The sequence below is a fragment of the Protopterus annectens genome, chromosome 4.part0, assembly GCF_019279795.1.
Source record: "Protopterus annectens isolate FY-2018-M chromosome 4.part0, PAN1.0, whole genome shotgun sequence".
Lineage (NCBI taxonomy): Eukaryota > Metazoa > Chordata > Ceratodontiformes > Protopteridae > Protopterus > Protopterus annectens.
The window spans coordinates 1,944,439,710-1,944,467,205 of record NC_056733.1 but is presented as its reverse complement, the minus strand read 5'-3'; positions in this window follow the sequence as shown (position 1 = coordinate 1,944,467,205).

Below are 27,496 nucleotides of genomic sequence, written 5' to 3'. Positions count from 1 at the left end.
AAGCGCTTTCATCCCACTTATTGAACTTCTTCAGACCAAATTGAATCTATAGTGAAAACCATTAAATACATTCTCTTAAAATCACACAATTTTACAAAAAAGGACACATGATTTAACAAAAAGTCAGTGCTTTAACCCTTTCCTTTTCAAGACCACGTTGTAGTTTTCCCTTTCATTCATTCCTGGGAAACAACATGCATTCAGTCTTATCTGCCAGCAATATTCTTTCCAATCTAACTCTTCTTCCACCTCTAACCTCACAATGTAGTTTAATACCTGATCTATTCTGGAGAACCTAAAATGAACATTATTCCTTTCTACATTATCCTTTTGTATAACATGCTTAGCTAAACCATTATTAATATCTGTATTATCTACAGCTCTTAAATGCTTATACATTCTCCTATTAAACTCCCTAGATGTTCTACTTATATAAAATGCAGAACAAAGCCCACATAGGGCAACATAAACTACAAATTTTGACTTACAGTTATATTCACACTTTAACTTTATATTATAATTTCTCACTTCTATCTTAACTTCATCTCCTTCAAGAACAAATTAACAAACTTACAACTACCACACTTAGACATGTATTTATTCTACCTTGATTTCTCATTGTTCCATCTATAAAAATATTGTTTTAAAATTTTCCCTCTTCTAGACACAAACACTGGGTCCTCCCCTATAATATCTCTTAAATCCATGAAATTAGTTAGAAACCTCTGATTATTTTTTACTGTCTGCTTAGTATGTGCCTCATCCACTGAACTGGACAGTACACATGCTAACGCATAATCCTTTGAATTGTTATTATTCATTATTAACACATTATTTTGGATGACAGCTTCTCTCAAATTTGTAACCTCATCTTTCACTTCCTGTATTATATTCACTAGGTACCCCTATTACAAATCTATTTTTCATCAATTCACATTCCATATTGAAAAAATATGTATCTTTTGTTAACTCACTTAAACTTCTGAATTGTCCTTTTACTATATTCCTTTTAAAACTTATTTTGTGCATACTACTATAATGTAAATAACTGTTACTTTGTAACTCCTTTTTCAAAATCCTCACCTTAATATTGTTGGCAGATTTATAAACCACAAGATCCAAAAACGTAACCTCTGTTATACACAAATTTAATATAATTAGAAACACTCCCCAGGATTCATGAAGCTTGTGCCAGGCGCATGCATAGCTTAGGCGGTATAATGCCAAATATGGCCGCTGAGCGATTCAGGTACGATCCAATTCCATGTGCACTACCAGCGTATGCCAGATCAGCGCAGCTCCTGGCGTAGGTATGCAAATCACCCCATGCGCAGTACTGCAGCATGCAAATGAAGGTACATAACGATTCATGAAGTGGCGTAGATGTAGCTTAAGCCTACAGAAATGTAAACCAAAAAAAAAAAAAAACGGTTTACATTTTGACAAACAGAACATCGGCACTTTGGAAGCGGACCAGACTTATGTATTCCAAAGTTAACATATGCCAATGGCTAAATATACAGCCAATGGTATAAGAAAAGATGCACAACACATAAGAAATAACATTTAATGTCATGGCCACAGTAACGCAAAGTACAGCCATAGGGCATGTGTGCGCAAATGGGAACACAAGGAAAATATATACAAATGTCATAAAATAGCAATGTAACATAAATCATGATTTCACCATAATAGTCAATGGTATGCATGCTACACCACAACCAAGCTGTAAGGGTTGCTAAGGGCCTGGGACAGTGTTCGGCACTGTAACTATGAATTAGTAGTTAATGCCATGCAAATGAGGCAAGTAATAGTGAATCACAAACGTCCCGCCGGCCTAAGGATGTACCATACGGTGCAGCGCTACATCACCGAGGAGTGGTCTGGAAGAATACGTGACATCAGCAGTAGGGTGTGCCACTGCAGCTGTAAGCACATTGGAGCAATGCAAATCCAGGCTGCCCGTTGCTAAACAAAGCTGTAGGACACTGGCGTGGATGTAGGTATAGCTTTGCTTAGCTGAGAGCACACATGGTGCCCGAAAGCGCATGAGTACAATATAAATGTGCCCAGAACCCGGTAAGCGGATGCACATGCCGCGCACCTCAGCCGAAAAAGGAAGTTTAGGGGAAGACAATAAGGAAATGCTGCAGTAGGGTAATTGGAGTACAACTGAGCAATTAACACCTATTAACTCACAGAGGGCCATTGACGGCAGCTAACAAAGCTGCTAGCAGCAACCTGCAGAACAGGATAGGGGAGGTGTCGGATTGCAAAGAAAAGAGAACTGTAACCGTCTAGCAAAGCAAACCTGCAGTAGATCAGCAATAGAACACATTTTGCAAGACAATCCTATTTCGGGAAAGTACAAAACAAGAAAGCAGGCTGCTGGATGCATGCTAAACAATGGGAGGGGAATCATTAAGAAAAGTTGAGGCAAGGGCAAGAGGTAATCCACGGCAGCTAAATGTAATTCAACACCAAAGGCAGCACAATAGCAGTACCTGTGGTAAAACACAAGATACCCTGCAGTTCCAAATGTACATACACACCCTATGACATCATCAGTGTTCAAAGCACAATAGTATAAAGTGTGAAGGCACCTCACACACACTTGTGTATTCCCAAACACTGCACCATTGGTGTAAACAGATGGAGAACTTTTACAATGTACTTGTTGGGAGCTGCCATAGCTGTGATTCATCAGCATGTGTTGGAGACTGAAGGTGTTGTGGAGGATGATGCTGACAACTACCTCAGGCCCCGGAGGAGGAGAAGAGTGTTCAGACCAAGGGTAACCTACCAGGGCCACATGATCTGGAGATAGTAGAGTGTTACAGGGTGGACCGGGACATCATACAGCAAATAGTTGAGCTGTGCCGGCCACGCCTGAGATCCAGAAACAACAGACGGGAACCCATCCCAGTGGACACGAAGGTATGTGTAAGCTTGAGAATACTAGCACACACACACGACCACCTGCAAATTGTAATGTATAGATGGCCTACTGTGTGAATCCTACATAGCCAGCCATCAACTATTGCACACACAACAGCTATTGGAAGAAGGAAAGTCAACACCTGAACAGTAAACGAAGCTAACAGCATATGTTGATACTGTATGTATAGGTTCCTAGGTACATCGGTAGGTACATACCCGATTGTCAGAGGCCATTCAGCAGCCTAGGCAAAATGTGTCTGCTATCGCCACCCCATCGATTAACCAACTGTCCCTCTGTGGAGCAAAGCCAATTGCGGGATCCACATGTGTAACCACTGTTCCCCACCTATTCTGCATGGATTCCCCGGTGTGTTAATGAGGGCCTCCATATAATGTAAAGCATGGGGAGTAACCATGACAGGTATCTGCCACCCCAGCATTCTCCAGTTATGGTTGTGTCAAGGTGTAGCAGATTACAGTGTGTGGCTCACTCTGACACAGATTCCCAATGCTGGAGCACATCCATTAAACATCACTTGGACATACCATTAATAGGTATCATCCATATGTAAACTAACTGAGTTACACATTTGACTGCAGTATGGAGGAACAGCCATGGTACAGTCCACATACAAAACACCATTAACACCTGTACACATCCCAGATGATCAAGTGGTAAAGCCACTGACTGTGTCGTGTATGTACCCGGTTCCACATCCTGCAAGGTCCGTTACGTAATCCCGATGGCACAAATAATGGATGTTGGATGCAGGTCATTAGAGCACATTTAAGCACATGTTACCAGGTTTATGCGGCGGCAAGTGATGGTAAGCATTGTTTAAACATGACTACATGGATATGCGCAAAACAGGTCTAAGCTTTGCCGAATTCCATGCAGATCACGGTCAAAGATGTCCAGAACAGGTGAAACCAGCATTATTCACGCTTGTACTAACAGTGCCTGCTCTGCGAGATAAAAAGACCACTGGCAGGAGTAGAACACGCAACCATGTACACAATCACCTACCACTAAGCTACCCGAGATGTGCCAACGGCAGGTGTGTATTGTGACAAGTTAAAACACAAAAGGGCGTAGTTCAGCAAACAGTATACACCGCCATGTACCCAACGAAAGGTGTGTACACTCTCTCTCCCTCTCCCTGTCTATATATATATATATATATATATATATATATATATATATATATATATATATATATAATAGGGATAGAAAGGGTGATAGAGAGATGTATGTCGATATATACGGATATACATATATCTGCAAATATATAGACAGGTTAACGACTTGTACACAACCATGGAGGTACAAATAAATAGGATACTGCCAACTACCGAATGCTTTACATACCGACACGCGTAATCACGAGGCTTAAAGACTACAGTACTGGAACACTATAACCGCGAGTAATATTATCACCATGTTAAGGGACATTTAGGTATTTCTGCCGGTGCTGCGGACCAGGTAGGTACTGTGTTTATGTGTGGTTCCGATTGCTGTAGTGTGTGTAAGTGCGTGTTGAGAGTGCAGTGTGTGTTTTTGTGGGACTGTAATGTGTGTGTGTGTGTGTGTGTGTGTGTGTGTGTGTGTGTGTGTGTGTGTGTGTGTGTGTGTGTGTGTGTGTTTGCATCATGTGTCTGTTCGTGCTAACTCGGAGGTAGATTATTACAGTAGTTGTGGTCATAGCCGGCTTTAGGCATATGGTTACCACCTGTCCCACTTTGAGATGGACAGTCCCTCTTTGGGCAGTTGTGTCCTGACAACAAATATTAAAAAGGGCAAATGTACAGAGATTGTAGGACATAATGATGTCCCATATGTTATGTAATAGTTGCATTAAATAGTTATTTCTGTCTGTAAAATATGTAAATTGTGCAAGAAACATAATAAGCAACTAAAGTGCTACAAGAATAAGGTTTATTTAGGGCAAAAGTAAGTTCTATCCTTTGTACTGATAGTGGGTATGTGTTGACCTCTAAACCCCGATGTGTGCCCTGCAAATGTCCCACTATGGCCATTTGAAAAGGTGGCAAGCCAAGCCAAAGAGTTTGAGTCACCAACACAACTGCAATGAGTGCAAATATCTGTGACAGAAATACACGAGACAGCTTTCATGTAGCAACATTTCAGTACATATTGATGTATTTCGGAGGGATTGAAGGATCAACATCACCTGCATGCTATATAGGAACCAATTAACAATGGCTTAATGAATAAGCCTGCAATAACCATAATATTAGTCTACTAAATGACAGGTCTTCAATTAGGGAAGGGGCCCCCACACACATATGGAATATGTATAAATGCAGTCCCCACAAACCTTTATCTGCTATGTACACCCACCTACATCTCCCCCACACCTGAAACAATTGCAATACAGACTGTAATAACATCACAAACATCCACTCACTCAATGACATCTGCAGAAGTGCTACCATACCTTGTGAGAGACACACTTATAATGGTGCCATGTGAAATCGTTGCTGTTGTAAAATGCAACAGACGCCGACGTTACAGGTTTTGTTTGCAATAGTCTCATATCAGACGGTTGAGATAACAGCTACACTCACATGTAGAACTATTTACTCTAGCCGTCACACACAATCTACGGGGGACATGAATTCAAAGTATCTGTGAGTCTCCATATAGCAGTTGCAATTCATCCCAATAAAATACATCCAGACCATCTCCCTTGATGTTAGGGCAAAAGGACAACGCCCAAGTGGAGTATTCAATTATACTCCACTGTTGCTCTATAATTGGCCAATGGAGTAGCTGCACAGCTGATGTGCATGTAATAATTTACTCCGGAACACCAATTGGTGGCAGGATAACACATGTTACAGGTATCCACATATAAAATGATGGCTTGCCATACATTCAAACCGTATGCTCATACCATAGAACCGTTTAAAGAGAAAAGGAGTAACACAGATATTATCGTAAACTCGGACCACTAAGAAGGTATGAGAGGACAAGGTAGGCTGTGTGGACCTCCTTACCATCATCTACTACCTTGGTAACTGTCTCAAAGGACTCCACCAGGTGTAGGAGCCATGGTGTGGTCCTAACAAATCCAACCTGGGTGGTATCAAAGGTTTGGAGGTCAACAATGTCTCTGTGAATGACTTCCATGATGATGTTCTCCATAGCCTTGCAGAACAGTCTAGTCAGGCATATAGGGCAATAGTTTCTCTGGTCCATTGTGGTGCCACCTTTGTGGAGTGTGATAACTGTTGCTGTGCGCCATTCAGGGTCCACAATGCCTGATACAAGGCTATTAGTGAATCTGGTGCCCAAGTGGGGAGCCATGTCATTCTGAGGTTTGTGTAAATCGCAGCCTGGGATGTTGGATGGTCACATGGAGTGTGTGTTCCAGGCTTTAGAGATAGCAGGTTTGAACTGTGTAGTTATGACCGCAGGGACTCTGCATTGATCCTGTATAGATTTGGGCTCTTTAGGGTGTGAGAGGGGTGTAAAGTTAACTGCCAGGTTGTTGCCAATATCAGTCGGTTCTGTAATGTTTCTGCCTAACCATTGTATGTCAGAGCAGATGTGGGTATTGCCATCGAGAGTAGTGACATACCTCCATAATGCTTAGTGGTAGTCCTTGGAATGTGTCACAGTAATGTTTACGTAGCTAGCGTTGGAGGATGTAAGAAGGGATCCCAGAATCCTACTGAGGCTGACCAGGGAGCTACCCCACCCATGGGAGTGTACCCTACTTTGCAACAGTCTCCTTCTGTCGTGCATTATGTCCATGGCAGTGGACCCCCAGAGTGGCATCCGTTATGTGTTGGGTACCGTCATGGCTTTGTTTGGGATAGCATGATCCATGCAGTTGTGTACATGCTAATGAAGTGCAGTTGGGAATGTTTCTGCATTTTTAACTATATTGTCCATCTTCATGGGTGTCATGGCATTTACTACTTCTGACATACAAAGCATGAAGTTGGCTTTGTAGAAATATTGTACTGTGTTTTCCGTGAAGGGTGTGGTGCCAGGATGTGGATAACAAGGGTGATTAGCATAAGTTTGGAACTGACCAATGAGGGGATAACCCCAGGTTTGTAACACCAGTCACACACGTTGGTAATATCCAGGTCTAGGATATTGTTGGCTTTGGTGGTGGTGTGTATAGGTTGAGCCAGCTGATTGGAGTTTATTAATCCATGAAAGTGTTGGCCTAATGTGTCGGTACATGAGTAGGTATTACAGTTAGGTGTGGGGTAGTGTCAGTGTCAGATCAGTAGTTCCTGTTTGAACCCTACTTTCCAGTACACCAAGAAATGAGGGCCGTTAACCGTGGGGTATGGTGTGGAATCCGTAGCAAGCTACAATTTGTATAGCAGTTCTGGCCACAGTTAGTTGCACTTGGATTGCCTCTGATGCATCGTGCTAAGCAACCAGCATGGAGGTGTGTACATCCCTGTGAAATATGGACACACCTCTGCCGTGGGTGTTCCAGTCCTGGTTACATGACTGAAAGGTGTGGTCTGCGTAATAGCCTGTCAGTGCAGGGGTGCTCTCCGGAGCCTAGAAGCAGGTCACAGTCACTGCAGAGACATCGAAGTCGTCCATTAGAAGGAGTGCATTGAATGAGTGCGTTTGAGTTGAAGATGTCAAGCATTGAGTAACATTACCCTCAGGTTTTGCATGACTGTACCTGTTCTGGTGGTGAATACGTTATTTGAAATGTGTCTAAAACAGGCAGTATAGGAGCAGCAAGAGCCTTAGATGTTATCCATAATCCCAGGGCTGACGGTTGCAGGCCATCTGTGCCAAAGCATTGTGGTTTGTCGACCATGTCATTCAAAGCAGACAGATACTGGATACCCTTGGAATGACACCAGAAGCATAGGCAACTGTTGAAGTGAATAATTCTGTTGTTGTACTGTGTCATCAGTCTGGACTAATGCAGAATGCTTCTCAGGGCTTGGGCGATACCTGCCTGGGCTACAAGATCGGAGAGCTATTGCATGTCCCTGTACATGTAGTCCAGGAAGTTACATCTCAGGACATTCACACTAACGTGGAGAATGACAGTCATATTGTACCTGATGAGGAGTGACCTGAATGCATAGGTGATGTTGTGGATCCTGTTACCTGACAGCCAGATGACAGTGACTATCGCCTTGTGTGGCCTGCTGAGTGGGACATCAGTGTGACCGCCTATAGAGTCACCTATGACTAGTGTGTTGGGTATGTTATTACACCCTATTGGCTGTAGTTGATGGGCACACATGAGTCTGTGGGCTATAAGTAATTGGTGTTGTGTTTGGTGATGGGGGCTGCCTCTGTTGCCTACATAGAATAGTATGGAGAGGCTCTGCAAATGTTGTACTCTTACTATGTGTGGTCTGTGGTGGTGGAGATCTACTGAGACTATGTAATGAGTGGGGTGTGCTGCAAATGTTTAACATACCCACATGATTGTCAGGTTAAATCTGGGATGGAGAGAGCATTACCTCCAGCACGGCTGCATATGTGCATCTCCCACAGGCTGTAGTGTTGTATGTTAGGAGGTGAGCATTGACTGTGTACATGAAACTATTGCTATATTGCCTCATGTTGCCCGCATTCATCATATAGACAGACAATAACACTGGTAATTGACATTTGGACATGCCTGTATATTCAACCATTTCTCACAAGATATGTGAGGTAAGTGTGTACAACAGCTGTTGTACTGTAAGCATGCTGGAAATGTAAGGACAAACAGTGTTTACCTGTAGAAAATGAGTAGGATTGAGTGATATAGTAATTAATAGCTCATGAAGTGTGTACATGTTCTGAACAAGTGCTGAACATGAATAAGCAATACAGATAGGTTGTTGGATAATATAAACTCACTGCCCCCCAACAGGTACACAATCACATATCCATGAACACTACAGAGCCCCTGTAACTATAACTATGATGGTACAAGGTGCACTCAGGCTGCATGTGACCTGTTCAAATCCCTGCTCGTATAATACACATATGGCAAAACAGTCTGCACTACACATACACTGCCATGTAAAACATAGGTTCATGGCAGTCTGTGAAAATATGGAATGGATCACACTAACAGTTATCACAACCCACAAAGTGGAGACGCCACTCATAATGGGAGGCACAGCACTATTACCATGCTGAGTATGGTCTGAAAGCCTATGAACCTTAATCAACGTAGATGTTGTTAGCAGTACAGATGTAGATGACAGTACCGATGAATTCACACTGCATAGTGTACCTGTGACAGGTCAGAGGACATCATCACCCATACTGTGTTCCAACTACACTCAGTATACTACATGTACCTTCGTATGTCACAGGAGTGTTCTACCAGTAGCCTGTTCACAGAAGCAACACTACAAAAGGTGTCTGAGTGACATGTGCATATCACACCAGTGGCAACTACAGTAAAACAGTGTTAATGTTTTGTACTTCCCTGTCATTGTAGCCCATACCACACAGACAAATGGGAGGCATCTGCATATGTGAGAATGTGAATGGCCATGACCTAGGAGCAATAGCTGACTCAGTGTTGTGGACAAAATACAGCATGGGCTTTGTGGGTGAGGTGCGTGACATATGTGCACAATCTGACAGCTGCTTATTGCATTGTCACCGCTATGTTAATAACCCTGTACCCATTAACTACCACCTAGGCAGCGGTCAACATTATGGACACTGTGTGTAAGGAATAGTGTTGTGCAGTTTACCTCCCTGAGCTAGTGACATCACCAGGCCTATTAGGTAGTCATAAGAGGCAACCCAAGTCATGAAAGTATGCCATCCATGAGCATGGAGATCATTGGACAGCCATACTCAGCACTCACGTGACCAATATTGGATCACATATCACCTTTAAGGGGTATTGGCCATGCTTCGATGGGCGACACCAGCCTTCACAATCCTCATCTCCACTATGCAGCATGCTGCCTACCCTGCATAAAGACATGTGCAACACTGTGATGTTGGACATGCTACACATACATATCCAGATCTGAAAGACATACGTCATGGACAGCCACCTTCCTAGTACAAGGGTTGCCACATGCTGGACAGATCCCTGTGCCATACATGTGACATACTCCAGCCATACCATGCAACCCTGTCCAGCAAAGCTGCACATGTCATCTCTGTCATACATGGTGCGATGACCGCATGGTAGATGTATCAGTGACTGTCTGGATCAGTAATGTGGCACTGATTCACCTGTCAGTGGGAACATGGCTGTCAGATACAGCTAGAAAACCTTACATCCTATGCCCATACATGGCCCTGGGCATACACACTACTACATGATCTTGGCCATACATGCTATAGTTGATAACCATCCCTGCGAATACCATCCAGCTAGCCATTGTCCCATGTGTATCACATGTGCAACACAGGTGATATGTGGCAGGATGTTGAACTGCTGTACAGTGCCGTGTAGATGTATATGACAAAACGCATGCATGTAAAGGTTTCCGTGCGCATGTCTGCATTGTCACTGCCCATGTCCGTGAAGGCAGTGTATGTGATGATATGTGACATATACACAGCATCAAGGTCAACAGCATTAATGTGCACACATCCAGGCATGTGCTGATAGGTAAAAACACCAGTACAGGCAAACAGACATGCCCACATCAAGACAGCATTCACATGGAGTATGAGCAATGTAATGAGGTGACACATGTATATGGTGATAATATCCAATCCCCATCGGGTGTTACATGTGTGTGAAACAAACATGTCAGTCGTGTCAGTGTCATGATGATTTGCAAAGACAACTGTTCATAAGTACTAAATGTAATACACATGAATGTGCATCTGTATCCCTGTGCATCTCTGAGATGCTGTGACTTGTTTCCATCATTATGTCTTACAGATAATGCCTCGATCACGACTGCTGGCATATAGCCACTTGGAGGATGATGCCCTCATACCATACCTCCATGATAACTGCGAGGTACTGTTCAGCCATGTGCCACAGCATGCCCAGCAGTGTGATGACCTGTGTCAGGAACTTTGCAGGAGGGTTAATGATGTGGGTGGCCATAACTGCACCTACCAGCAGGTGTGGAGACACTGCACAGACCTGATCCGACATGCAAAACAGGGTGCCAATGCAATCACCAGGGAACAAGGTAGAACAGGTGGTGGGCCACCAACCCAGCCCCCACTCACACCTACAGAGGAGCTACTGGCCAGCCTGGGGACCCCATCAGAACAGCATCCACAAACTCTAGCTGCCATCGTGGAGGTGGGTGTCTCCCAATCACAGAGCCTGGAGTTGCCTGGTAAGTCACTACTGTACATATAAATATTATATCCCATTTAGTCATATGTGTCACTGTACACTATGTAATGTAACATCATATGCAAGGTATGTTTACACACATGCTGCATACTATAGTATGCTACCCTGTGTATGCACACATGTGCATACTCCATAGTATATGCTATTGTACTGGTGAATGTGTTAACATGTAAAGTCCACCCTGTAGCTGTCATACAGTCATGGATAATGATCAAACTGCTGTGTCACCCCTATACAGTTTCCTCTGGCGTGCCGTAGAGACAGCAGTCAGTTGCAGGTGAGACAGTTATCAGTATCAGGCATGTGAATGCACAGATCTATTCACCATGTGGCCAGTTAACACATGTACACATAATGTATGGTCCAGTCATGATATAAAGATAGCAGCTTTCATCAATCACACTGGCTACCCATGTGCAATATATACAAACCAAATGAAACAGCAACATGAAACCACAGTAACTGTCATTGCTAGATGTGCGGACAGCTGGTCCATACAATGGTGGAGGCATTGTTCAATGTAGGAATATGTACTATACATCAGAACAACACATGTGGGGTATGCAAACAGTACTACACAGTGAGCTGGGATATGGGCAGCCCACATGATTCACCATTGTGGAATGTGCCCCTGCAATGAGTGCAGACATTGTGATGTGCCATCTGACATGTCCCAGACATGTAGTGGTCCGGCTGCAACATTGTCACACTATCCCATAAAACATGCCTCACCTTCCAAACATACAACCCTTTGTCTGTATAACCCTGTGGACACTGGAGTATCTGACATCTATGGGTGTATGTCATATGGGTCAACACAGACATGTGACATAGATGGCCATCACACACATCTGGCCAACACATGTTCATACATGGCCATGGAAGATGGCCAGAGACATGTAGTAACACACAGTAGATGTGATGTGTATGTGTGTACACCCTGTTGCACATTGTCTACACATGGTCCAACCATAGCATTTGTTGAATGGTTATATAGTAGATGTGGAACAATGGACATCCTAACAGCCTGTGCACAGCTTGTGGAGGTGTCACTTAATTCGACCACATACGATGTGTTGCACATCATGACTGTGTCACAGCATGAAAGTAGTCACCTGTACAGCTTCCACATACATACACAGACACCACATCAGGCCAGAGATACCGTACATTTCCCTTGCTGCTGTTGGACATCACTGTCTGCCATGCACCTCGTGTGTGTGGTACATAAATGTCATGTGGGACATGGTGTATTGACCAGTCTGCCATGTGTGGACACGGTTGACAGGCAGCTAAGACATGTTAGCAGTTATGCAGGGGTGTCATCGGTATGTCTTCCGGTGACTTGTCACACATGACACAGCATGGTTTAGTGTGTATACACCTCAGCGACGTAGATCACAATCCACAGTATGTATGTATTTTATATGCATGCAGTCATGGCTATGCACTGTATGTGTATTTCACACTGTATAGCTATAGAGACGCCTCATGATTCCATGCAATGGCACTGTATCTGTACTTCACACTGTATAGCAATATAGACGCCTCATACCACCCTCAGTGGTCATACACATCTGCTAATAGTGCATTCTATCTGAAGGGCATACAGACAACACTGCAATGTGACACCATTACACCACTGTACATGTGTCAGTACACCATTGTGTCAAACATGTATGCATGTCACTGCACACATTAGCAGATTACATGTCATACTACATGTTAATGTCAAGGACATATGCCACACATCAGCCATGTTGCTGTTAACCTGTGCTGGTCCACATGGTGTATCACAGGGATGCATGCTTACTACCATGATTGTGTGAAATGCATGGCTTCTGCTATGACACATGCTTGCTGTTGTGTGCAACCCATGGATGTAATCTAACTAACACTATTAATGTCTGAGCTGCATGCTGCCTGCTGTATCACTTGCATGCTGCATGCTTTCTGTCATATCACATGCATGGTTGTCTGTGTGTGTCTGTGTGTGTGTGCATGGTTGTCTGTGTGTGTGCATGGTTGTCTGTGTGTGTGCATGGTTGTTTGTGTGTGCCTGTGTGTGTCTGTCTCTATTGTAATGTAACGTCTTTGTTTGCCTTCACAGGTGATGTAGGTGCGTTGCCCTCCTGCGGTCCATCTGATGTTAGTGTCCCCACAGACTCTAGCAGTGATAAACATATGCTTGAGGTACAGGCAGGGTTGTCAGGGGCTGAATCTGTGCCTTTGGTTGCCATCCCACCTATATCCCCCTCTTCCCTGCACACAGTTCTCATGCCAACACATACCCCATCACCAGTGGCCATAGAGGAAGGACAGTTACCATGTGTTAGCTTGGAACAGGAACGTGTGGTGGCTATGGAAGGTGTGTCTTCACACCATGGTGTCAGTGAAATGACTGCAGATGTGCCATACAGGCATATGTCCAGTGCTGCTCATAGGAGGACCTCTGGCTGACATGCACCTGCACGACAGAGCGCAGAAGCTGGTGTCACCAGACACATGTTTCAAACTGTAATGGTGGCACAGGCATGTGCTAAACAGCAGAACAGAGAAGGGCAGAGGCTTCAGAGGGCTGCTATCTGTTCTTTGAATGAAAACATCCAGGCATTGGCAAATGCTCAACAGCAGATTGCTGATGTTTTGGACAGGCAATTGGGTGACATGGTTGGAATCCTTGACCGTGGCATGGCAATCCGTGAATGTGAGCTATCTGTGCTGGAACATCTGGTAGGAGTGAGGCGTAGGCCACGTGGATGTAGGCCAGCTACACCACCTGGTGCAGGTCTACGCGAACAAGCTTCCTCACATGCCCACTCCCATAGTGCTGGTAGCAGCAGCAGTGCAGCTGGTGCTGTGCTGTCCACACCAGGACACAGCAGGCCACATGGACGTGGCCCTGGATGGCCCAGCAGGGACACAGTTTCAGTGGACATGTGTCATCGGACAGTACCCAATCTGTACCTCTGTCTGGTAGTGCCCATGCAACCCCTGGCAGGCACAGGTCACGTGGCCGTGGCCGGACACAGTGAGCTGTACATCCTGGTCTGTACAATCTGGAGCTGACAATAATACCCCTGTGTAGGCCAGAAACATAGCAGGACTGTGTGCACACATACACACACACCAGTGACATCTGTAGGGCACCAACACCCACATGCATAATAACCACACATGTCCAAGTAGATCACAGGCCCTAACCCACACACATGATGTCATCCACTGATGCAGCCTAGGCCCCTGGCAAACATTATCACCCTGTGCATATGACGATGCCTGCACTGCATCCCTGTCATCCACACCATTGGTGCAGGGACATGCTCATATGGACTGATGCACAGGGTGAACAGAATAGTGAGATATGTGTATATTACAATTGTTGTGCACTGTTGGCACACAGCAGACATACCATGTAGTACCGGATTAGACTGCATTGTTTTATGTTCACAGTATGTGTCTGTTCACAGTATGTGTCTTGGTAACAACAGTAACAACATGTTGGTAATGATGCCTTGTGTCCCTCCTTAAGGTCTGATTGCATGTGCCATTACGTAACAGTGTTTGCAGTTAGAATGCATTGTTTTATGTACACAGTATGTGTCTTGGTAACAACAGTAACAGCATGTTGGTAATGATGCCCTGCTTCAATTGCATGTGCCATTAAGTACCAGTGTTTGCAGTTTCACATGTGTAAATGTGGAGTACTCACAGGCATGGATGGCACTACCAGCATGCTATACGTAGCCTCAACCTCACTGTTAGAAAGGCTGACATTCCATAGATCTCTACACACCTACTGATCCAGGAGCATGTGAGCTGTGTACTAGGCTACAGTGGCTAGAGACATGACATCCATACCAGGTGACATCACAGGTACAGCTACATGGTGCGGGGGGTTTACACAGCGGTCTAGCTGATGTCAAGGGTAGGGGCCAGTTGATAGCATGAGGACTCACTGTGTAGCAGTAAAACACTGTCACATTACAGGATGTGAACACACACAGACATACACAGACACACAGTAACACGCCCACACTCACGGGGTCAATGACACTGTAACACACACTTGATAGTGTTGAGGTGAGGACCCCTGCCTATGTGGTAATCACCATTACAGTACTGTGCACCCACATGATGCGACACAGAGAATGAACATGTACAGGTAGTCAGTAATGCCTAAGACTGACGGCATCAACAGGGTAGTAGATTGCATCACCTTGAGGGGTTAGGGGCCCTATCTGTTCTCTATGGTAGCATACATCCTCACTCCATGCACCAGACAGCCATACATACATATACATACACACACCGGAGTCCACACATGTCATGCACATACAAATAGCTAATATGTGTGATACACACACCACCCCTGCCTATGTCTTGCTTTCTACACTGCAGTATGTACAGATCTCTACAACAGTGTACAGGGGTGTGTAACAATTGGGATGTATTCCCCACCATATGTGGCATATATGGTCACACAAGCAAACACACATGGCAGTGCTGTGAATCAAACATCTGCTATCTTCTGATACATCTGACAGACATGCAGCAGTATTGCCCGCATTACAATGTGTACCAATGCTACCTTCAGCAAGTGTGCTGCTATATGCACACGGGAGATCTTAAGTGTTACAGGTGTCAACTGATTTACAGTCAGTGACACCCTGACCACTGTGTAGGTTGTATATCTTCACCTTCAATTACCGTAAACAAAGCTTACTGTTTGCACATGTTATGGTAGGAAGGCTTGTGACACACCTGTGAGCTGTCTTCAGCAAACACATGTTATGGTAGGATGGCTTTTGACACACCTGTGAGCTGTCTTCAGCAAAAATCCATCTGCAAAGGTGGCCCACCACTTTATGTACACACATACCATCCATACCTAACTGTACTGTCAGTATTTCACCATATACAGGTGTCAATGATGGGACTGCATTGCAACTGCACATTGTAGTAGGACACAGATGAACTGCAAACATCAGCTACTGCTCATGCATGGTAGCTGAATGCACACCACTACATGTACATGTGTATAGGTCCTACATTCCTGTCATGTAGCCATGTTTGTATGCATTGCAATTGGTGAACATGTGTGACATACATGACACATGGACTGTTGTATGATATGATAGTTGTCATGGGTAACCAGTACAGAGGGAATGTTAACTCAGTCAACATTGCTACCTTATGTACTGTTAGCATTCAACAGCCATGGACCTACCTTCCATGTGCATGTGTATAATCGCTGTAGCCACATGTCTGCATGAAGGACAGCATTAGCTATGCTATGTACATATGTTTTGCGTGTGTGTGGGGCATGTACATTTCCACGGCGGTTACATGTATGTCACATCCAAACATGGGTATGTTGCCTGGTGTACAGCAACAGTTATCTGTTACAGCTGTATAAGACCCAGGGCCCCTGATATGCGTACAGCCAACCTGGTTATGAATAGTGGTATCAGTGCATTGCATGACACATGATGGAACCCTATCAGTACATGGGTAGTCTGCACAGTTGCTGTAGAGCTAGGTACAGTCCACTGGTCATGAGTAACATGGTGTTGTACTAATGTATGGATGTGTGTTGCTGGTCCAAGGACATGGTGGTGTGTGAGGGCTACATACTACAGTGCGGCATTTACCACTGTGATCTGCACCTGACACATCTGTGATTGCTTTTGGGAGTGTACTGGTCAGTACATGTGAGTGGCCTTCATATACATGGGGACACTAACACCTGGAGCAGTCCATAACGGTCTTATGGCCCACATGTCTGTATCTGAGGGATACAGTGGTAGTGCTATTGTGCACAACCAAGCCTTATGCCAGGTGTTTCTCATTGCACAGATGTCAGTATTCCCCATTGTTGGATCTAGACTGGCAGCTATGATTATGAAAGCTACACATCTAGCACTATTTAGCATACACATACAATGCAGTTGTCCTGTAGGTGTCAGGGTGTTTACCTGGTCTCAGGTTCTTCATCTATGTATGGTACTACATGTGTGAAGTACCCACTCCTGCCAGGACAACACCACAGGTGGTATAAGTGTGCCAGGTTTAGATTGTTACAGCTAAGGTGATTGGTACAGCTAAGGTGATGGACAGCAGCAGACGTTGTGTAGAAGACCGGTGTCAGGCATATATCGTACAGCATTCATGCTAACAATGATGACTATCGACACACTGTGCCCTTCCCTGTTTAGAATCTGTGTGCATACAAGACAGCCCTTTGCTACTAAGTGTGTGAGCATGCCCAGTACACCATTGTGTAGATGGACACATAGTGCATTCCAGACTGACGTGTGCTACTAAGATTGTGAGCATGCCCAGTGACACCTTGTGTCGGTCGTGTGCCTCTGTGTATGGGCATGAGCATTGTTATCCTGTATAGCGATAGTGGTCATCCAAGCAACAGATGGCCATACCCCACTTCAGGATGGATTCCTACATTTAACATACTGGTTCACAGGTATGTATACCGTAACTGCCAGCATCCATGTTGATGTCTGCATTCCTAGAAGGTCATATTGACTGTCTTGAAAGGTGTACTGTCTGTGGCGCATCTCGTATCTATGTAGTGTTGTAATAGTGCTCTGTAGATAGCCAGTTGCTCTGCGCACACCACTGCCATGTGTTCATCTCCGTCTGCCTTGGGACACTAATATGCTTTTAGACTGATCACACTCCATACAATCCCTATCGGCATCATTGCCTTTGCTGATAATGTCACCCACCTAGAAGTATGCCTCTGGGAGTGCTGTGATCCAGTAATCTCAGTAGCACGTTCTGTAACTGCATAATGCTGTAGTGTTATAAGGTAGTCAGGTTGATGTTCTAATCCCAGCCCTGCTGTGTGTGTGTTTCCAGCTGCCTGGGGACAAAGTAATGCTTTTAGACAGCTCACTCTCCATACAATCCCTATCGGCTTCTTTGCCTTTGCTGATGATGTCACCCACCTAGAAGTATGCCTCTGGGAGTGTTGTGATCCAGTAATCTCAGTAGTGTGTTCTGTTACTGCATAATGCTGTAGTGTGATAAGGTAATCAGCTCTATGTTCTAATCCCAGCCCTGCCATGTGTGTATGTGTTTCCAGCTGCCTGGGGACAGAGTAATTCTTTTAGACAGCGCACTCTCCATACAATCCCTATCAGCCTCTTTGCCTTTGCTGATGATGTCATCCACCTAGAAGTATGCCTCTGGGAGTACTGTGATCCAGTAATCTCTGTAGTGCGTTCTGTTACTGCGTAATGCTATAGTGTGATAAGGTATTCAGGTCTATGTTCTAATCTCATCCCTGCTGTGTGTTTGTGTGTTTCCAGCTGCCTGGAGACAGAGTAATGGTTTTAGACAGCTCACTCTCCATACAATCCCTATCGGCTTATTTGCCTTTGCTGATGATGTCACCCACCTAGAAGTATGCCTCTGGGAGTGCTGTGATCCAGTAATCTCGGTAGCGCGTTCTGTTACTGTGTAATGCTGTAGTGTGATAGAATAGATAGGTAGGTGCTTGATTCTAAGGCATGACAGGTGTGTTGTGTTGGTACCTGTGGGTGGCTAGCTTTAGGATGTGTTGAGTGTGTTTTGTTGCTTACCTATATAATGTCCACAGATCTCATAATCGGCCAAGACACTGGGTTGTCAACACATACATTCGCCAATAGGTCTGGAGAGTAAATGTCAGCAGCCCTACTCTTACCCTTAATACAGTCTGACCTGTGTTGCAGGGTTCTGGGTTCTAGACATTTAGACACCGGTAATTTTGTTGCTGGGAAGACCAAGGGACATTGAATACAGTGATAGTAAGGCACCTTTAACCAGTTGTGTACGGATGTGAGCGACAGTAAGCAGTGGTTATTAATTTGGAGGGTCGGTATGGGTCATATAACTATGCATTAGAAGACTATACTATGCAGATGAGGTTGACAATAGTGAATCCCGTTTATCCCCAGGGTGTGATGCAGATCCCAGGAGTGTATGTGTGTAGATAGCCAGGTGCAGGGCTCGAATATAGATGAAAGCAAGGGAAGGGGGGTCAGGCATAAAATAATAATTAAGGACACTACAATTGCAACAGCATTAATGTTATATACATGGCCAAGTGTGATGAATGTCCTATATTTTATATAGGTAAAACATGTAGAAGGTTTAAACTCAGAATTGGTGAACACCTGGGTGATTTGAGACATTGCAGGAGTACCAGTGCCCTTTATAGACATGTCAAAGAAAACCAAAGCCATAATTTCTAATTTTTAGTCAAACAGCAGTTAGTGAAGGATGAAGAAGGTTGCATTTTAGATATCCATTTAGATGTTATGGAGCTGAGATGGCAGTTGTATTTTAATGCCTCCCGGTACCCTGGCATCAATGAAACTATTAGTATTGCTAGTGTTTTAAAGCTCAATCAAATTTTAGGTTAGGTAGGGTTTTTATGAAAGGACAAATTGTTTTATGTTTATAATAGCTTTATGGTTTGAAAGAATTTATAGTTTGGTATATTTACTTTTATACTGTGGATTGAATTCAATGTATGTAAAACACAATTTGCACATTATTGAATGCACTACAAGGGTTAATGAATGCGGAAACTTACATCTTGGTGTATTGCTTTTAATAAAAATGAAAATGTTAATTGAATAATTGGGGGTGGGTATTTTAATGGCTGGGTTTGGGTGGGACACTGTTGTGAGGAAGTCTCTGTAGTGGAGAAGGAAGCGCTAAACAAGTGTGAATAAAGCGTGGTGAATTTATTGGAAGTGTTTGACTCTTGCTGGCTTGAGTTTCTGTGGTTTTCCTTACTTTTTGTGGTCATGTATGTTTCTCATTTGATAGTAGGATAATCATTAATAAGGTGCTAGGCTTTATGGCAAGTGACTCCAGTAAGTTCAGGTATGCAGTATGCTTTTCTTGTTTCATGGTAGGGACCTATAGCTAGCTATGATGTGTTAGGGGGCTTTGCCTACAGTTAATTGGATATGGAGTTGTTCAGGAGAGTCATACTGTTTGAACAATCTCAAGGTGGACTTATTCTTAAGGAAGATGGATACACCTCACCCTTTGGTTCTTTCACTCTCAGTTTGAAGTTGAATATATGGAAGGCAATGTAGCCCTGTATGGCCGGGGTGGTTTCTGCTCCTTTGAACCATGCCTTGGTGACTTCACATATGTCGGCATCTTCCAAAGTGAGGAGTTCTTCCAGGAAATGCAGTTTATTGTTTAGTCTCCTAGCATTAAGCAGCAGTATCTTGAGTTTATCTAGAGAGGATTTTTTTTTTATGTTTCTAGGATGGTTAGCTTGACACTGCCTAAAAAGGCACAATAGGGGTGGCTGATTCCTTTGCCAGCATCCAGAAGCCTAGAGGAAACAGGTGCAGACCATCCCTGGCAAAAACAGAGTGGCCTGTCAACCATGTCTTCCCAGGCTGACAGATATTCGATACCCTCGGACTGACTCCAGAAGCTAAGCCATTTTTTTGTTGTTTGTATTGTGGCATCATCCTTGGAGAAGGTTGAATGCTGCTTAAAGTTACACTTATACCTGTCTCTGACATATAATCTGAGACTTCAGTCATGTCTCACTTCATGTAATCCAGTGAGGTACATCTTAAGTCATTCACCCCTACATGGACTATGACAGAGTCATTCTGATACTAGTGGATGAGTGACTTAAGTGCTTGATTAACTTGATGGATCCTGGAACCTGACCAACAGCTAACCGTAACCAACCCCTTATCCAGCCTGGTGAGGGGAACAACTGTGTGTCTCACAGTGAAGTCACTATGACCAATACATTAGGTTTTTGGTGTTATCCATTATGGGCTTATTGTTTGAGACACTGGTGTGTGTGTTATTATGTGTTGTGGTTGTTTTTTGCATTGCTACGTGTATAAGTGGTTTCCTTTTGGGAGGCCTCTGATCTTTTGGAAGTTACTAGTGAGTACCTCCTCATATGTGGATTTATGTGTTGTGCCCTTATTTAGTGTGGGAAGTGTGTGTGTGTGTGCTGACAACCTGTTTAACATTCAATTTGTCCTTATGTGAGAGTCTTGTGTCCATTGTCATAGTGTACCAAAATCAGAAGTTTTCAGGAAGGGGTTGGAAGTACACCATAGCCATGCATTACTTCTTCATAATATAAATGGTGGATTGTACATATAATTTTATGACTTTGGAGAGTCACCATAGAAGGGATGGGTGAAACAAAAGAATAATGTTGCATAGCCAGCTGGACCAAATGAAGCATGTCAAGATGGCACATAGGCAGAGTGGAGAGCTATGTCATCATCATCATTGGCCTGCATTTTCAATCTTCTATGTGGTCTCAGGGCATTGTGTTAACTGTCACCATTTATCTTGATTCAATGCCACACTCCTGCCTTCAGCCTGACTGCTGCAGATCTTCTCTAACACAATCCATCTACCTCCTTAGTGGACATCATTGTTTCCTCTTACCTTCTTCCTGTCTGTCCCAAATCTTCTTCACCAGATTGTCTTCTGCTATTCTGCATGTGTCTAAAACTAAGTAACCTGTTCTCTTTGATCTTTTCTGCAGCTGCAACTGCTTCAGCTTCTGCTCTTGTTTTCATTTCTTCATCTGTCCCACAGTGTGCATCCTACCACCTTTCTAAGGCACTTCATTTCCATGACTTCTAGCTTCCTCATCTGATCTGCCTTTACTCACCAGGTTTCTGTACCAAACAGTAGTACTGGTCACAACACCGTCTTGTACACTACTGTTGTGCTTCATTGGCACTCTTCTGTCATAGACTACACCTGAGACTCTCTGCAAGTTGGCTGCAGCCCCTCTGTTTCTACCTTTGACCTCTTCATTCAGACTTCCCTTATCCATAACCACCCATCCCAGATATTTGAAGCTATTAACCTGTTCCACTATTTTGATTCTGTCTCAGTTCTCAACCTTTTTTGATTTTCCCAATTTGCTACCATTACCACTGTCTCTAGCTCTGCTTAGTTTCATCCCATGTGCCTTCAGTTGCATTCCATTCCCTTATCCCTTGCTGAAGTTCTTGCTCAGAATCTGCCTGTAATGCCACATCAGCTGCACACAGTAACGTTATTGATCTGTTCTCTCTGGTCTGTGTGCTAATGTAGTCCATCTCCAGTAATAACAGCAGTGAGCTCTGAGTTGAACACTGGTGCACACCCACTCCTACTGGGAACGCCTCTGTGAGACCGAATACTGTTTGTTCTTCAGTCATTGGGTCCTTGTACATAGCCTACACTAATTCAACCAATGTTTCTGGGAATTTGAATCAGCACAGTACTGTCCAAATCGGCTTTCTTGTGACCTTGTCATATGCTTTCTCCAAGTCTAGGAATGCCCATTTGGACTCTTTCTTCACCTCTAGCTTCTTCTCAACTCATACAAGACAGAAAGAGATAGTAATGGACCGAAAAGGTTGTGGTAAAATGCAAACGTCAGGCCAGTAATGCTGCATCCTGATCTGAATCTGAATTGCTCATCTTCCATTTTACATTCTTCTACTCTACATATCCATTTATCAATCACCCTCTACAGAACATTAATGCAATGAGACAGGAGTTTGATGCACCTCTGTACTGCCCACAGTTGTGGATGTCCCTTTTGTTCTTGTACACTGGCATGAGTATGCTTATTCTCCTGTCAACTGGGATACACCTTTCTCTCCACACTGCTATAAGTACCCTCAGGAGCTATTTCTCCCCCATCATGCCCAGCGCCTTTATCATATCTATTGTGACTTCATCTGAGCCTGCTGCTTTCCCTGACTTCATTTTCCTTAGTGCTATCCTTACTTCTTTTAGGGTGTGTTCCTATTCTTCTCTCATTGTAAGCTGTTTCTGGCACATTACAGCTAGGACAGTGCAAGACATGGATCCTTTAGCAATACCACACAGTACCTTTCAACTCTGCCAATTTGGGCTACAAGGCCCCTTTCTATCATGTCGCCTCCCTACACCAGCCCTGTCAGCACCTGATTGGTTGATAAAACTGCCACCTCCACTACTACTGCTCCTGAAGGGTAACAATGCACCAGCAACTGGGACAAAGCTATCTCATTCAGGTGGAGCAATTAGGGCAGTAGTTGCGGAGGCAACACTCACAGGTTGTGACTCAGATGTGCTGGGCATCTGTGATACCACCTCAGCCATGTGTACACGTATTGTTGGCCGAACCACAGTGGTCGATCTAGCTCCCCATGATAATGGTCATTTTATTTTTAGTGGTTGATCTAGCTCCCCATGATAATGATCATTTTTTTTTTCAGCAAAAATGTATAAAAAAAATTATTAATGAATAACACACACATGTATATGTATATATCTATATATATATATATATATATATATATAGAGAGAGAGAGAGAGCGAGCGAGAGAGAGGGAGAGAGAGAGGGGTGTGGCAGACAAAACAGAGATAATTACATCATTGGCAAGTTGCAATAGTTTATTATTTCAATGCATAAACCTGTAGGAGAAATATAAAAGTACTCTGAATCCACTTCTAGATGTGACAGAAAATCAAATCAATCAAATCACAATGGAATGACATGATTAACAGAATAATATATTTCATTATGCCATAACAGATATTTGCTTTCAAAGCTAATAATTGCATTTTTCAAAATGAAATTGTTAATGTTATACTATTGAAACTGTTAATATCATGTTAATGTTATGCAGTATTGCAGTTAATATCTTATAAACACTATAATGTAAAAAAATCGAATTATTTTCTGCGTATTGAACCCAGACACAACTATGTTCATGTACTCTTTGCCTAATGCAATTGCCAAGAGCTATTTGATCAGGCATGCATGCCTGATGTTCAAGTTAAGGTATGTCTGTTTAACCTGATATACAATGATGGACTGAAAATACTTCTGTGCCTTGAATTCAGACCTAATGCATACTTACCCCTTCCCTCTTTCAAGTGAGTTAGCCCTCTTGATCTTTCTATCTCTGCTGGAGCCGTACAGTAGAAAACAGGGAAGAAAACATATATATGACATATATATGAAATCATAGGTTCATAGGTAGGTACTAGGCTATCGGCCCAAGGGCCTACGTAAGCCTAGCCAGCAAGGTTCCATAGCTTACGCCACCCAAGAAAGTTATTTTCCTGTGCCACTGTCCAACAGAAACAAAGAAGTGATCCCCGGGGTGTATTTCCTATTTCCCATCCACTCATCAAGATTTTTCTTGACGAGTGCTAATGAAGAACTTTGCTTGACATGGATGGGTAGCTTGTTCCAGAGTATAGGAAGTTTCTGGGACAGGAATCTATCCCTCCAGCATGTCCTGTTTATTGTGGTGACAAGGATTAGGTCCCCAGAGCGTGTAGCTTGGCGGGATTGGGATTTCTTTAAGTGTAGCATGTCCAACAGCTCTGGGTTTGACATAGCTTTATATGTTAGGCAGAGATCACCTCAGAGTAGGCAATATGCTATAGAGTAAAGCTGGAGCTTTTTGAGGCGGTCAGTGTAGGGCTTTTGTTTGAGGCCAGTAATCCTCTTTGTGAGGTACTTCTGTGGCCTTTCCAGCTGCAGCAGATGTCTTGTGAGGTACATTCCAAAAGGGGCGTTGTACTCTATTATGGGTCTAATGAGTGACGGGTAGAGGGGAACAATGACCTCTTTTTTTCCTGGATGAGAACCCTTTTATGATGAGGTGTGCCACGTAGAAGGACTTCCTGACTACTGTGGTGATTGACTATCAAAGGAGAGACTACTGTCCACCTGGGTCCCAAGGTCTCTTATCACGCATTTGGTGTTAAGTAGATTGTTGCCTATGTGGTAGTCCAAAGGGGATGACACTGCACTTTTTGGCATTGAGCTTGAGGCCATGGCTCTGACACCAGGAATCTGTGAGGCCCTTCTGTAGGATTTCCGCATAATTTGGGGACTTGCTATGGCTCCCAGTTTGCAGTCATCTGCGAACTTCATTAGACAGAGGCCTTCTGTGTTAGCCTGTACTTCAGAGAAGTACATACCAAGCAGGAAAGGTCCCAGGACAGAACCCTGTGGTACTCCACTTGTCATTGCTTTGAGGTCAGCTTTGGAGTCTGCAACTTTTACAGTGTGGATTTTGTCAGTGAGCCAGTTGGAAACCCATCTTGTGACATAGGGATTTATACCTAGTTTAGTGAGTTTAGCTATAATTCCAGAATGGGGCATGGTGTCAAAAGCCTTGGCGAGGTCAAGATAGACTGTGTGAACCACCTTACCCTCATCCATGGCTTTGGTGACTGCCTCAAAGAAGTCGATCAGGTTCAGGAGGCATGATCTGCCTTTCACAAACCCGAACTGGGTGGGATCCAGAGTTTGGAGGTTACCAATGTCTTTGTTTATGAGTTCCATGATGATACGTTCCATGGCCTTGCAGACCAGGCTCTTCAGGCTAATAGGTCGATAGTTCCTGGGATCAGTGGTGGCTCCCCCTTTGTGGAGTGGGATAACTGTTGCTGTGCACCATTCAGTGGGCACAAAGCCTGATGCGAGGCTATTATTGAACATGGTGCTTAAGTGGGGAGCCAGTTTGTTCTGAAGTTCATGTAAAACGCAGCCTGGGATGATGTCTGGTCCCATGGATGCTGTGTTTTTGGCTTTAGAGAGTGCAGCTTTTACCTGCGTAGTTGTGATTACAGGGACTCTGCATTCTTTCTGTATAGATATGGGCCCTTTAGGGGGTGAGGTGGAGGGTAAAGTTAGCACTGAACCTATCTGCCAGGATGTTGGCAATATCAGTTGGTTCTGTAATTTCCGTGCCTTTGTGCTGTAACGCAGAGCAGATCTGGGTGTTGCCATCTAGAATCTTCACATAGCTATAGAATGCTTTGTGGTTGTCCTTGGATTTAGTGACAATTTTATTTTCATAGCTAGCTTTGGAGGAACTTATAAGGGATCTCATCTTCTTACTGAGGCTGACCAGGTAGCTCCTCCACTCATGGGATTTTACTCTCTTTTTCAACAGTTTCTTCCTTCTGTTGTACAGTTTGTTTATGGCAGGGGACCACCATATTGGCTTCCTTTTTTTGGAGGATAGCATCTTGGTTCTGTTTGGAATAGCATGATCCATGCACTCGTGTAAGTGCTTATAGAGTGCATTTGTATAGGATTCAGCAGTTGTAACTGTATTGTCCATCTTAATGGGTGTCAGGAAGTTCACTACTTCTGTCTTAAGAAGCATGAAGTTGGCTTTGGAGAAATTTTTTACTGTGGTTTCCTTACTGGGGGGTGGTGGCGGGATGTGGATATCAAGGGTGATAAGTTTATGGTCGGATCGGACCAACGAGGAGTTGACTTCAGGTGTGGAACACCAGTCACTTATGTCGGTAATGACTAGGTCTAGGATATTGTTGCCCATGGTGGGGGTGTGGATAAGTTGATCTAGAGCATTGGAGTTTATGAATTCCAGAAAGCGTTGAGTGAAGGAGTTGGTACACGAGTAGTTTTCCCAGTTAATGGTGGGGTAGTTGAAGTCGCCCATTATTAGGGTGTTTGGCTGAACCCTAATATTTACAAGTACATCAAGAAAAGAGGAGTGGGAATCCTGGGGCATGGTGGGGGATCTGTAGCAAGCTACAATTTGGATTGCAGTTTTGCCCAGAGTTAGTTGCTCTTGGATAACCTCGGATGCATTATGCTGAGCAACTAGCCTGGAGGTGTGGATATCCTTAATGAATATAGACACACCTCTGCCTTTGGTGTTTCGGTCCAGGTTACACGTCTGAAAAGTGTGGTATTAGTTATAGCCTGGTAGTGCAGGGTTGCTCTCTGGAGCCTTGAACCAGATCTCAGTCACTGCACAGATATCAATGTTCTCCATTTTCATAATGGATAACTGCATCGACTGGCTAATTAATGCCATATAATAGACAGGTGGTGGGTCAGTATAAAACTGAAGGGTGTTTGCAATCTTAATTTTATCCTCCAATACACTCAGTAGGTCCTGCTTGTAGTTCTTCATCTCACTATAATGGAGATGACATTGCTCCACAGAGTGTGGAATATCAGTTGCAATGGAGACAGCCTTGGCCAAGCTATTCCAAGACTCAGTCGTATACTGAGACCCCATATAATCCATACTGCAGCAACCACCAAGTGTAATGCATCACAAGGAATGCCACAAAAATCTGTGACCCCCTCAACACCCCACCTTTTTGCTGTAAATGGAACAGCATCCCTACCTTCACCAGCTATTTCTGCAGGAATCAAGCTAAAAATATGT